Source organism: Crocodylus siamensis, chromosome 11 (assembly GCF_052110815.1).
Source record: "Crocodylus siamensis isolate JL-2025a chromosome 11, ASM5211081v1, whole genome shotgun sequence".
In the NCBI taxonomy this organism is placed as follows: Eukaryota; Metazoa; Chordata; order Crocodylia; family Crocodylidae; genus Crocodylus; species Crocodylus siamensis.
In genome coordinates, this window is record NC_143405.1 from 6,328,715 (window position 1) to 6,341,112 (window position 12,398).

The 12,398-nt window shown below is 44.8% G+C and overlaps 1 protein-coding gene across 3 annotated transcripts in view; it reads left to right on the top strand.

The window, feature by feature from the left end:
* The window catches only part of VAV2 (vav guanine nucleotide exchange factor 2), a 270,523-nt gene that overhangs the window by 12,492 nt on the left and 245,633 nt on the right, over positions 1-12,398 (top strand). The window lies entirely within an intron of this gene.

Here is a 12,398-nt window from a genome sequence, read left to right on the forward strand (position 1 = left end):
ATGCTCGCCACCAGTGCTCACTCTCCTTGTGCTAATGCCCAGAGAAGCTGGTGCCTTGAGCACATGAGCCAAAAGGGTTATTAGGCTCTGGCAGGCCTTGGTAGTTTCTTTGACACGGAGCAAGGCTGCAAACCTTGTCTTGGCAGAGGGCCTGGCTTAGATCCAAGCCTGCAAACTTTTCCTGCATTACCCAGTGCAATTGAAGGCACATTCACCAGGGACCTGATGCTGTACTTTTGATATGGCCACTGAAGTCCAAAGGAGATGTTTTTCCCCAGCAGTGAGCCTAAGGGGTAGGAATTACAGGCTTTCAGGGTAAAATGAAGGAGCTGGCAAGCGTGATGAAGCTAAGCTCTGTTGAGGTTTCACATCCTATTGAACTGCATAGAAAATGTAACGTTTAGAAAGAAACGCTACTTGAATTCAGAGCGGGAATGATAGCTTTGCTGTCTAAGTCTAACAGGTTGCCAAAAATACCATCGGCGGTATGTAGTTAGAAAATTGTACGGTTTTATGAGTAATTTAAAAAAAACCTCTGTGGGTTTTCGCCTTCTCTGTACTTAGATCCCAATCAGCAACACTTTCAACTCATCCTTTAGGCTTCTTCTGGGCGAAGGTTTACAGTTAGGGCTTAACCGGGTGTTGCATTTGTGGGAGGGCGGAAGAGGCCGGTGGCAGTGGTTGCTTTTAGCACAAAGACGGCCTCAGCTGAGGATTTGACCTCCCACCTGGGCCGTTCCATGCATTGCAAGCCAGTGCTGCACCTTTCCTGTTAACTACCCGGTCGGTGCTTAATGGGGTGGTATGGACTCAGTTTACACCTTCCTGAAATGCCACCAACCCCAGTGGTGTCCTTGAGAGGTATTTTGCTTTCCATGGCGTGCAGGTTGATGAACTTGCACAATCAGTGGATCATGCAGGTTTATCGGCATTTACATCAGTCAGTGGAAAATCAGGTGCTGTTTGTTGGCATCACAGGGGTTGATTTCCACATGGACTTACGGGATGCGGCAAATCGGTCACGTCTGTATGACGACTGAATGCCGTTGTCAAGAGGCTTTGCATTCACTGCACGCAATTTGCCCTGCTTTTTACTGACAGCTGACCTGACACCGAACTTGATTTAGGAAGCGTGGATGTTGACACCGGTGTTCAGACGTGACAAGCATTTCATAAATAAAATGTGGGTAGAAAGGGTTGAGGCACCTCTTCTAGCATCTAGACCTTGATTCAGCAAAATGTGGTTAGTGTTAAGCTCATCTCCTCCAGTCCATTGGGAACTAAGCCCAAGTCTAATGCTACAGACAGGTTTAAATGCTTTGCTGGATCAGGGGTTTAATTCGGCCTGAAAACTGAAATGTGTATGTGTAGGGAGAGGCTTAAAGTATGCTTGATAATGAAAATTTACTATTTTCCCTTCCAGCATGTAGTTTTAAGTACTAGTGGGAGAGAAAAAATTGGCCCTTTCATTGCCTTCATCTCTTCTGGTATGTTTTATAGTACTATATCCGCTAAGTAGGACATCTGGTATCTGAAAGAGGCTTAAGAGGGAGCGATATAGAGTTACAGATAATATATAAATAAATTTTAAAAAAGGGAGGTAGGGAAGGATGGAAAAGTGTTTTTGCATTTATTGCGAACATGGAATTATTTGCCAAATCCGATAACATCCCACGCAGAAGGAAAGTACTTGTCCATATGGAAAACAGTGTCCAGACAGGACCCTGGCCAGGAGTGCAATATCTCTTCTCTTGTATAAAAGGATGCTTCACTTGATATCAAGCGATCGGTCTCTCAGGAGTCGCTGACAACATGTGGGAGCTTTCTTATTTGCTGTTACAAGTGAAGTGTCAATTCACCCTGAATAAGTGAGAGTCCACAAGCTGTCTAAACAGCTCAAGGTCCCATCGGAGATGAAGAGATTTTGAAGATGTTCAGAACCTGGAAAAATCAACCTCTGCCAATTCGGTTCAGCAGGAGGAGTAGAAACCTGCCTAAATCTAGTTGAAGGTTGAAAGACCTGAAGATTGGTGTTTGCAAGCACACTCCTGCATTCATTTGTGGGCAGTCAGGATGGGTAATTAAGTGCCCTGTTTGCCCGAGGAAACTTTATTTGATGTTCAGTAAAAGCTCTGCTACAATGCCTGCTGTAGTAGTAGGCAGTGTCTTTACAGAAGAGACATCCCTCGAGTTGCTCCCAAAATTTGAACTGAACACAAACTTAAAAGGATTTCTGTTTTTTCAAAACTTTGGGGGTAGAAATTTCATGGGGATCGATCAAAGATGGTAATTTCACAATTAACCTGGGATCTACAGTATTTGGCTTGCAGCTTTGATGTTCAGAGACGGGTCCAGGCTTCCCAGACTCGTGGTGGGTGTCGAGAACCGGTGGTCCGGATGAGGGAGGATGGGCTGATTTTGAGATCACGGCAGCACCCAGACTGGGATTTTCTGCCTCCCACATCATTGAATAGTGGCTGTTCTCACAGCAAATGGTGGGAAGTGAAATATGAGTCTTGCAAACTCTGCCACGATGCCTGCACAGATTAGTTTGTCAGGACGGCGCATTCCCAGGAAAATGTCCACAAAGCACCTGCCACAGTTCGTCTCTGCCACAGCCTCCTGCGCCCCAGCTGAGTTACTGAATGGCTTGTATTTGTAGGGCTCTGCTGCTGGCCAAAACCCGTTGTAGATATGGGAGAGCGAACTTGTGCTGTGCAACGCACCGGCTCTGAAACCAAGCAGGACTATAGCCTTGGAGCACTTCTGGGCTGCTCTGTTGTGAATTATCAAAAGAAATATTCCTCCCTCCTTTCCCAGTGTCTGACACCTGGTGCTGAACTGGGCCATGGTTCACAGGAGTAAGTTATGAACTGCAGATTTGGTAGAATCACAGCAGTAGTGGGACAGTTCTCCTAGATCTGGACTTCCCCCTGTGACAGCAAGACACTTGAGTTATACACGTTACAGCAGCGGAGACAGGGGAGAAGGGACGTAGCTGGACTTTTAATTTCTTCCTTGAAAAACCAAAAATGGATACAAGTAGCAGTCAGTTGGAAACATTATTTCTCTTTATACTTGTGAGAAACTGGGAAGTTGTTATCAGCCTTGCAAATTGACCACATAGGGCCTGATCCTGTTGGGTCCACAAGGACAGACCCTTCACTGACGCCAAAGGAGCTCTGTGTGATGCTGCACAGGTATGGACCCCCATGCATTTGGAGCCCTTTCGGCAGAGGAGCTGTGTGGACTCTTGCTCCAAACTGTGCAACATCTCCACGTGAACAAGCAGGGAGAGAGACAGCTGTAGCAAGAATGGCTCCAGCCCGAACCCTGGATGAAGCAGGGATAAATAAAGTTGCGACAGTTTTTCTCCATTCATTTTGCTCCTGACTTGTGCCATGTGACTGTCAGAGTGTTACAGGTGTTTGCACGTTGGATCAGCCACTCCCGCTGTGAAACCACTCCAGATGTCCTTGTGTCTGGACCCTCACCCTGCTCCAGTAGCACTGCTGGATTTCAGGTTAAGTTTTTTTTGTTCGTTTTTTTCCCCCACCTTTAGCCAACACTTCTTGGATTATTGCTACTTGAGTGTCATGGGTGCAGGTTTCGAAAGCTCGCAGCTTTGCTTGAATTTTTCCCCACCGAAGCTGATGGAAGTGCTCCCATTAAACCAAGGGAGAGCAAAGTTAAGGCAGTGGGAAGCGCTTCTAAAAATTCCACTTGGAAAATCTGTGTAAAGTGCTTTGAAAACTTTCAACAAATTGTGTATCTACAAATACAGTTTCTCAATCTGCGAAGTCAGCCTGGTACCAATTTTTTTTAGAAAGCGATTTACAGTTCTGTCATTGGTGGTGGTTGAAATAAGTGAATGTTGGTGGTGCTGGATTCTCCTGGGGACACACAGAAATTATTTATTTTTCAGAGGGTGCCTCTACACTGGGAATAAAATGGGTGTCTCTATTAGCTAATATGATCACAGTAATGCTGACAGTATGGAAAAGTTGGTTAACCAACTTGAGTTCAACTCCACCTTTCCTTATATACCTTAATGAAAGCAGGAAACGCAGGGTTAGCTAACCCACTCTAAAAATATTTTTTTGGTAATGTCAGTATAGTTTGAGACCAAGGTCTATCTCCTCGGTCCCTTAAAAAACTTTCACTCCTAAATATATGTGACAAATACAAGTTAGGAGACATGGTTTGTCATTGCCCTGACATAGATGGTGATTGGAGACAGAGGCGTGAAATGTCTTCCCCAAAGTTGCACAAGACGTCTGTCAGAATTGGGGATACTGTCTCTAGATCCGTTGATTGGATTCAAGGTAACCCTCAGTCTTCCACCTGTGGTGCCATTTTCTACAAAATAAGGGTTTCTGTTTTGTAGGAACTGGCCAATCCTGCTAGATGTATATCTTCTTACTGACTCTGGTTTTCACTAAAAAATAAGTTTCAGTTATGGCTTAATCCTGGGCTATGGTGCATTTCTCAGTTATCCTACATCAGTCTTTTCACTGCAGTCAATCTGCTGAAGCTTGAATTTTTGTGTTAGGAGTGATAGGGCTGTTAAAGGAATTGCTATGTTTCCAAAGCTCTTCTCCATTTAGAATTGCTGGTGCTTCTCAGGTAGTTTGCATGGGCTTTCTCTGTGTAAGGAATGTGTTTCTGTGCCAAAAAGGTGCATTAAGACAAGGAAAAGATAGGCTGAATAGATTCTTGACAGTGAAACCCGTTCCCAGGGCTATTTAAAAATTGGTTTGGCTCAAAGGCCTAATGGCCAAAGGGGACCCAAACCATATTGGAAAGTAGGAGATGAGAGCCATTCTGATCTGGCTGGAGGATTCAGTGGTTTCATGGGTCCAGTTATTTATTTATTTATTTTTCTGTAGAGAAGCACTTGGGAGATCAGGCTCCAGTACTGTGCTCTCCCTCAATTTTCCTGTGCAATCTTGCCCCTCAGTCCCTCATCTATAAGACGAGAAGCTTACTTCCACCATCTGGTCTGATGAAGCAAACATGGGTGCTTTTCTCTCTATAGATCTTAGTTAGTTAGTCTCCAAAGGTGCATATCTACCCTGCCTTCTGACTGGCTATTACAGCTAACTGCCTGTCTGTGTGTAAACCCGTGATTCCCAACTGGGGTGCCAAGGCCTTGAGATCCTTTCAAGGGTGCATGCAGGGTGACACAATATTAGCACTGGTAGGTGTGTAAACAAGTCACAAGATAAACCCAGGGATTTAAAATAGGAATCCAGAGTGTTAAGACGGAAACAAAAAAGCCTGACCTGCTGTGGTCTTCCTGAGTTTTTTGCAACAGAAGAATGGCCCTGGTATTTTTCTATAGTCAAAAAAATGAGTGAAATCTAAGAGCTGGCAGTTTCCGATGGTTGCCCCAAGTCTAAAAAGGTTGTGAACCCTGGACTAAGTGGTAAATTTGACACGGGGACAGTTTCTATTTTGTGTGCATTCGGAGTCTAACCCAAGACTTCCTCTTATTTGGTGCCCCTAGGGTGTGGACTTGAGGGCAGCACGTTGCCTGTGAGACCCACTGGCACTGCTTTGCTTGTGGTCCCAGGAAATTAAAAAGTTAGAAGCGAGGTTGACGGGGAGAGTTAAGTAGTTATTAAAATCACTGTTGCTTCACATGAGCTGTTGGGAACCACTCTTCTTGGTGCTACGGTGCTCATACTGCTAACATGCATGTCATGAGCCTCGTATGAAGCTATTTTGAAAGCTCGTGTTTGTGGGTATAGTTCATAGGCTCCTGTCTGTGCTAAGGGAAATAGTACTCTTATGGATGGGAACCTTTTTTGTAAACTTACCTAGTTTAGACCGCTTCACTTTCCGAAGAAGGATAATAAGAGAGCTTTAATGAGACCTCAGTATCTGCTTGATAGACTATCCCTGGTACAAGCCAGGTTGTCTCAAGAAGCCTTTCTAATTAGCGAGAGATTTAATTCCAGATTTTTTGCCCACCCCTCCCCTTTCTTCTTAATTATATTTGCTAACATGTTTTAATGGCTTTCCCTTCAGAAAAGAACAATTTATTCAAAGGTCATAAACAGATTCTGGCACTAATTACCGCGTGAGCAGCTCTCGTTGGTGCTGTAGGAGTTGACTCTATTGGGAATACTAAATCTTTCACAGTTAAATATATCCATGATTGTCAGATAAAACAGGGGAGGAAGTGGGGGCAGTAAAGGTCACTGCAGCTGGAACTTCAGGCTCAACCCAAAGGGCAATGGGATGCTTGCAACTAATTTCAGTGAGCTTTTGCATCTAGCCCTGAAGAAGTGGGTTTATTTCATTTAGTTTTTTTTAAAACTACTGATTGCTTCTGAGCTCTTATGGCTATTGAACCCTTGGAGGGTTTCAATCAAGAAATGGCCTAGGTTCCTGAGCAGCTGGAGGAGGAGGAAGCTCTAGTCTGCCAGATGTTCATAACCCCTGGCAGTGGGACTCCACTTGCATTTGGGAGCTGGCACTAGCAGACCCAGTTGGAAGATGGGACACCACGGGAGGCCATTCGAGTGAAAGGTTGCTGGGCATCACCTACATAGGTGACTGCTCAACAACCCTACATGGGCATCTGGGCTTGTAGAGTATGTTAATAACTTTTGTAGCCTCCACATTTTTAAGATGCTGCAACATCTGTTGTAAGAAGTAGTGGTTGGGAAAAATTAGCCTAAGGTGGTTGGTGATGGGCATGTGGAAGCTATAGAGAAAATGCAATGTAAATACCTTCATAGAAGATAAAGGCTGAATGTGTTTTTTCTGAGCCCCTGAGGCTCTCTCAACCACATGGCAAAATCTGATCTGCACTCCTCCCTTGCTGCAGAGGTGAAATGGAGGCAGTGCTACAATGTGGGGCTCTGCCCTGGTCAAAAGTTAGATCTCAGATGCTTGTTATTTCAGTTTTAAGCCATTGCTGAAGACATCTGCACTGAAGGCATCCATCTGTCCATGTTTGGTGTTCACTCTTGTCACCCTGTGTTTCTCTAATGCGATTCAAATCATCCAGGTTGGTTTTGCTGTCAGTTTAGAGAGAGGCTAGGACTAGGGGCGTGCATTTTTTGGGTGCTTCCGTTTTTGGGTTTTTGAGGGGCAGCTGTAATCAGAGACCTTTCACAGGGTCCTAGTTTTCAGAAGGCAGATGCTCAGCCCATTCAAGAAACCGATGCCCCTTGAGAGTCTTGTCTATATATAAATGAGCGTGTTTGAGGCCTGGTGCAGCATGCACCATTTAACTGTGCACAGCAGAGACTTGAATCCAGGTGGATTAGCCAAAGCGTGCATAAGAGCTACCTGGCTGATAACCAAGCAGATGGGCTTCCCTTTGCCTTGCAGGATTCTCTTGCTTTCTGTGGTTCAGAGCAGTTCATAGCCTACTTAATGGACTCTGTAGCATTTCAGGAAAGAGTAGCTGCATTGCTGCTACGGTAGGCATTTCAAGCAAATAGAAGCCAGGCTGACTATTTTGGATGTAGGTATACAAAGTGGGAGCCGGCTTTTGTACCCACCAGCCTATGGTTGGGAGAGGACAGAAAGGGCAGATCATGAGTTGGAAAAGCAAATCAGGTGTTGCAGCAGAGCACTCACAACCCTTCCAGGCCATGCAGTAGGATTGCTAATGTGACAGTGGCAGGGCTTAACTTCTCCACCTCTCAGCAGGGCCAGCACAAAGTGATCTTCTGGATCCCTGGTGCCGTCTACTGCAGAAGAGAATCTGGTGCACTGCCTCTCTGCTTGGTGGACACGCTGTATGATACAGAGATCTGTGATGTGTTAGAAGGGGAGACACCTCTGAGCTTCTTGAGCCCTGGTCTGCAGAGGTACTGAACAACCTTCTTGCAGGTGCTGGTCTGTTTAGACCAGAAGTGGGCAAAATACGACCTGGGGGCCACATCCAGCCCACCAGGCCATTCTATCCAGGCTATGGGGCCCCTAAACATTTAGAAAATTAATATTTATTTGCTCTTGGCTGCCTGCCAAAGATGACAGGAGCCAAGGGCAGTAGGACCCAGGTGAAGCTGGTGGCAGGACCCAGCAGCAAGGTCCACCCAGCCCCCCACCACAACCAGAAGCTCCTGCCTAGCAGAGGTTTCTGGCCTGGGACTGTGGGGCTGTTTCTACTTCCCTGCACCGGAGAGGGAAATGCGGCCCTCGATAGCTTGCCAAAACTCAGTAAGCGCCCCTTCACCTGAAATAATTGCCAGCTTTTGGTTTAGACCTATGCTCTCTGCTTGGGCAAATGCTACAAGGGCTGCTTTATCACAGGGCACAGTAAGTTAATAAATAGCACCGGTATCTGGAAGAGCGGTATTTAATCTGTTGCTGTGCCAAGCTAAGCTTTGCTTGCCATCTGTGAGAGAGGGTCCGGTGAGTGGGGACTGCTCAGAGCTGGCAAGGATTATTCCTGGTTGATGCAAAGAAAGAAGAGTTTAACCTTCTATAGTTAGGATTGCTCTGGGGTATTTCATTTTGCACTTTTTAAAAAAAAATTGTATTTTGCTTTCTGCTGTCAGTCGGCTTGTTGTAGGAGGCAGACATGCAATGAGTCAGTGGGTCTAAGGAGTTCTGGGAGTACTTAATTGTCGACTGCCACAGCCAACTGTTAGAAATGTGCAACAGGATGTAGTGTTGCTATGTATTGGAGACTTGTCTGTGAAACAAAGCAAATATCAAGAGTGGCATGATAGTAACCCTGCAGATCCCACTTCTCTGCTTGCCTGGAGAATTGGCCTCTCTGGGCCCTTTTTTTGAAGGCTGTGTGTTTTATTGACGGACTTTGCCCTGTAGCCCACTGGTCGGTGCTCTCTGCTCCATTGGGTCCTTTCAAGAAGCAGGTCACAAATTAGGTCCTTGCCAAAAATATGGTTAGATAATCAGACAGACATGCATGCTGTTTTGGATTGGTTGGATATCTTCTTATGACTTTTCGAGTCTTTTTCTTCTGTCAGTTTGGTTTCAAAAGAGGTGAGTCAGCTGTCTGGATTTGGCTGACTTGCTTTTTTGTTATCTGTCTCAGTTTCCCAGTTTGTATTAATGGGTAACGATAAATTGGAGCATTGCCACTTGTGATTCGTTTTTTTTATTGTGGGATTGCAGTGTTTGGTGTGTGGGTTTCTTTTGTAACCACAGGACTTCAGGAACTGGACGGAGGTGAGAACTTGAAAGTAAAAAAGAAAAAACAAATCTCTAAACCCTAAAAAACTTTTAACTCTTCCTGCTATGGAGAAATCCTTGCAGATGTGACCAGAGTGTATTTTGAAGGCTCGTAAACCTAAAAGCAGATAAAAAGGATTCCCAGTTATATTTTGATTTTATTTTCATGATTTTTTTTTCTTTGCATATTTGCAGTACTGCTGGGCCCACTTTCTGGGAAACTCTTGAACTTTATACACAAAATGCATGAAACAAGTGTGTGATATCAGAGTGTGGCCTGCATTTTTCTATACCAGGGAGATAAACAGCAGTCAACAGTATGAACAGCTAAGTTAATCCTTTCAGAGCAGCTCTTGGCTGTGCGGAAGTAGACTTTGGGGGGAGCGGGGTGGCAATCCTTAGGTGTAACATAAACCAGCATCATAGCTGCACTGACTTGAATTCAGACCAGCCGAGGTTCAGATCTTTTGTCTGCTTGGACAGTGAGCTTTCCGAGCAAATGTGGAGATGAGCTTCTTTCCCTGTAAAACCAAAGCGTATAGATCATTTTTTCCTTCTTCCCCTGCCCCCCAGTACCAGCGTGCTGCCACATCCCTGTGTTGAGGGAGGAATTTTCCTCTTTCCAATGCAAAGGGAAATAAAAGGAGGCGGCATAAATATTTAATGAACTAAGCTTTCGCTCTCAGATGGGGCTTCCAATTTCTCCAATACTTTCCCCATTCACTTGTATTCAAGAAGAGATAAAAGTAAACCTTGGCTGGGTAGGAGGGGGAAATGGTGTGTATCACAAAATACCAGCTGCAGCTGAGCTGAGAAAAGGAAGTTCCTCAAATCATCTTTCTGCTTCCAGTGCATAATTTGGATTTTTTTTTTGAGTCTTGGAAGACTTCTTTTTTTGATAAGTGTTATGGTGTGAAAATCCAAGATAATAAGGGCATGGCATGGACTAGGTATTATTATTCCATGCAAGGCTGTTATTCATCAGTGGTAGCACTATCATTAGTGTGATTTAGATACCTTCATGGGAGGAAGGGCTGTTTTATGACAGGGTACAGTAAGTAATAGCACAGGTATCTTTGTGAAAAGTGGTATTTAATCTGTCTCTGTGCCATAGCCAACTTAATTGCACAGCAGTGGTGACTAGGGGCTGACAGGCAGCTAAAAATAGGAGAATATATGCAAAGCGTGCTCCCCCCAACAGGTTGGGTTGGGTTAATAGTTTATTACAATATAAACTCCAGACAAAAACTGAATGATGGGTCTAGTTACAAATCATTGATAGAAACTGAGTGGGTTTCAGTAAAGCTCTCAGTGTATGAGAGGAGCATGTTGACTTTTATGTAGGTATCTTTCTTTTTTATGGCACGTGAAATGTCACTGTTGTGCACGGTCAGCCTATGGGTTTTGATGACACTTGAATTTTACTTTTTAAAGCCTCTAACTTTGGAAATCATAGGTTTAGTTGAGAACCTCAGGCTACCTCTGAACAATGGGGGAAGTAAGTTTCTAACCTGTGTGACTGCAAAGGCAAACTTGAAAGCAGAATAATAGACAATTCGGGTTGGAAGAGCCCTCCAAGTCGCCTACTCCGATCCTCTTCAAGGCAGGATCATACCTGTCTAAACCATCCAAGAACCTGTTCTTGTACACTTCAGGAGCTAAGCTCCATACATAACTACTAGGTATAAAACATCTAAAACACCCTTTAACTTGTCGCAGGTAAAGCAGGGCAATGAGGGCACTGTCAGCATCCACCTGCCACTGCAAGGAAAAGAAGTCATCTATTCAAACACCCTCAAGATCCAATAGGCCTGGTGAAATAGCAAGTGTTGAATTCTAAGACGGCTGAAGATATGCTCCTCTCTTCATTTGCTTCTTTTTGATTTTTGTTACTTTTAATCCACTCCCTTGATTTTACTTTTTTTTTTTTTTCCAGGGGAGCTAACTCTTGAAATGTGTGGGGTTGACAACACGGAGTTTGTAGGCCTTGTCTTCATCTCTCTGCGCGGGTTATAATCACCCATAGGGCTCAGTGTTTGTGCTGCTTTGGAGAGCTTTCAGCAGGCAAGCCCCTGCTCAAAGGCATTTCCCGGGAAGGCCCCGAGGCTCTGATTTAACGTGAACGTGCACTCCGGTACCCCCCTATTTCTTATCGACTCAGTGCCCTGTTGGCTCCTTGTCTGAACAACCAGCAGACAAAGAAGCCGAGATGAGCATTCAGATGAACTAGGTTATAACAAGCCTATAAATACATCATAGAGCAACATGCTTACAATGATAAAAGTCCCACTAGAATAAAAGCTTAAGTGGTTTAATCGGGTTTACAGAACCACAAATCTACCTTTTGATGGTACTCTAATGCACTCTTCCTAAAACAGATTAAAAAGGCCAAGGAGCAGCATTCTGCATTGTCTTCCGCTTTTTCTTCCTTGATCTCACGGTATGTTCCTGGGCCTGTGTAAGCCTGTGGCCAAGCTTTCTTTGAGCTCGGGGGGGCCAGGGTTTCACCCTGGACGCAAAGGGAAATTGTTCAGTGTGCTGAAGTCCTTGCACCTATGGGCCCTCCTTTGGCTTCCAGCTTCTCTGATGCTCAAGCAACAAGGTGTGCAGAGATGGGCATGAATTACAACTTTATTCTTGTAGACGTTTTCATCAGCTGTTGACCTCATTCATGGCAGCACATACAAGGGTGGTATACGAATGTATGCCATGATAAATAAACTCAGACTATTTTCAGCTAACCCAGCCTGGATGACATGCTATTTTGTGACTACATACAGTTTTTGAGGTGTATTTTAAGCTGGTCGCAGCACACTCTGCATTTTATTCTTACCATCTGTCATGCTCTTTTGTTCTGGGCCTGGTGGGTATGTTGGCTATAAACGGCAGAGTTGTGCAATTCAGAAAGGAAGGGGGAGGGTCTTGGGTGAAAGCCAAGGGCTCGGGAGATTTGGGTTGGGTGAGTCTTCCTGCTTCATCCTGAGGAAGCCTTTGTGTGTCTCTGTTGGCCAGCTGGAAAGTGGGACCAGAAGTGAAAGGAAGGAAGTTTATTTAGACTTTAAGTCCTTGGACCATTCCTTACAGTGTGAACACACAGACTGGAGCTCCTCTGTTAAAGGCTGACTCCTTGCATTACCGTAATGGCACTGTTACTGGTGATCTCTGGTTGGACTCTAAACTTGGGCTGAATCTTCCCTTTGCATGCACACAAACTGCATTGAACGCCTCTGATC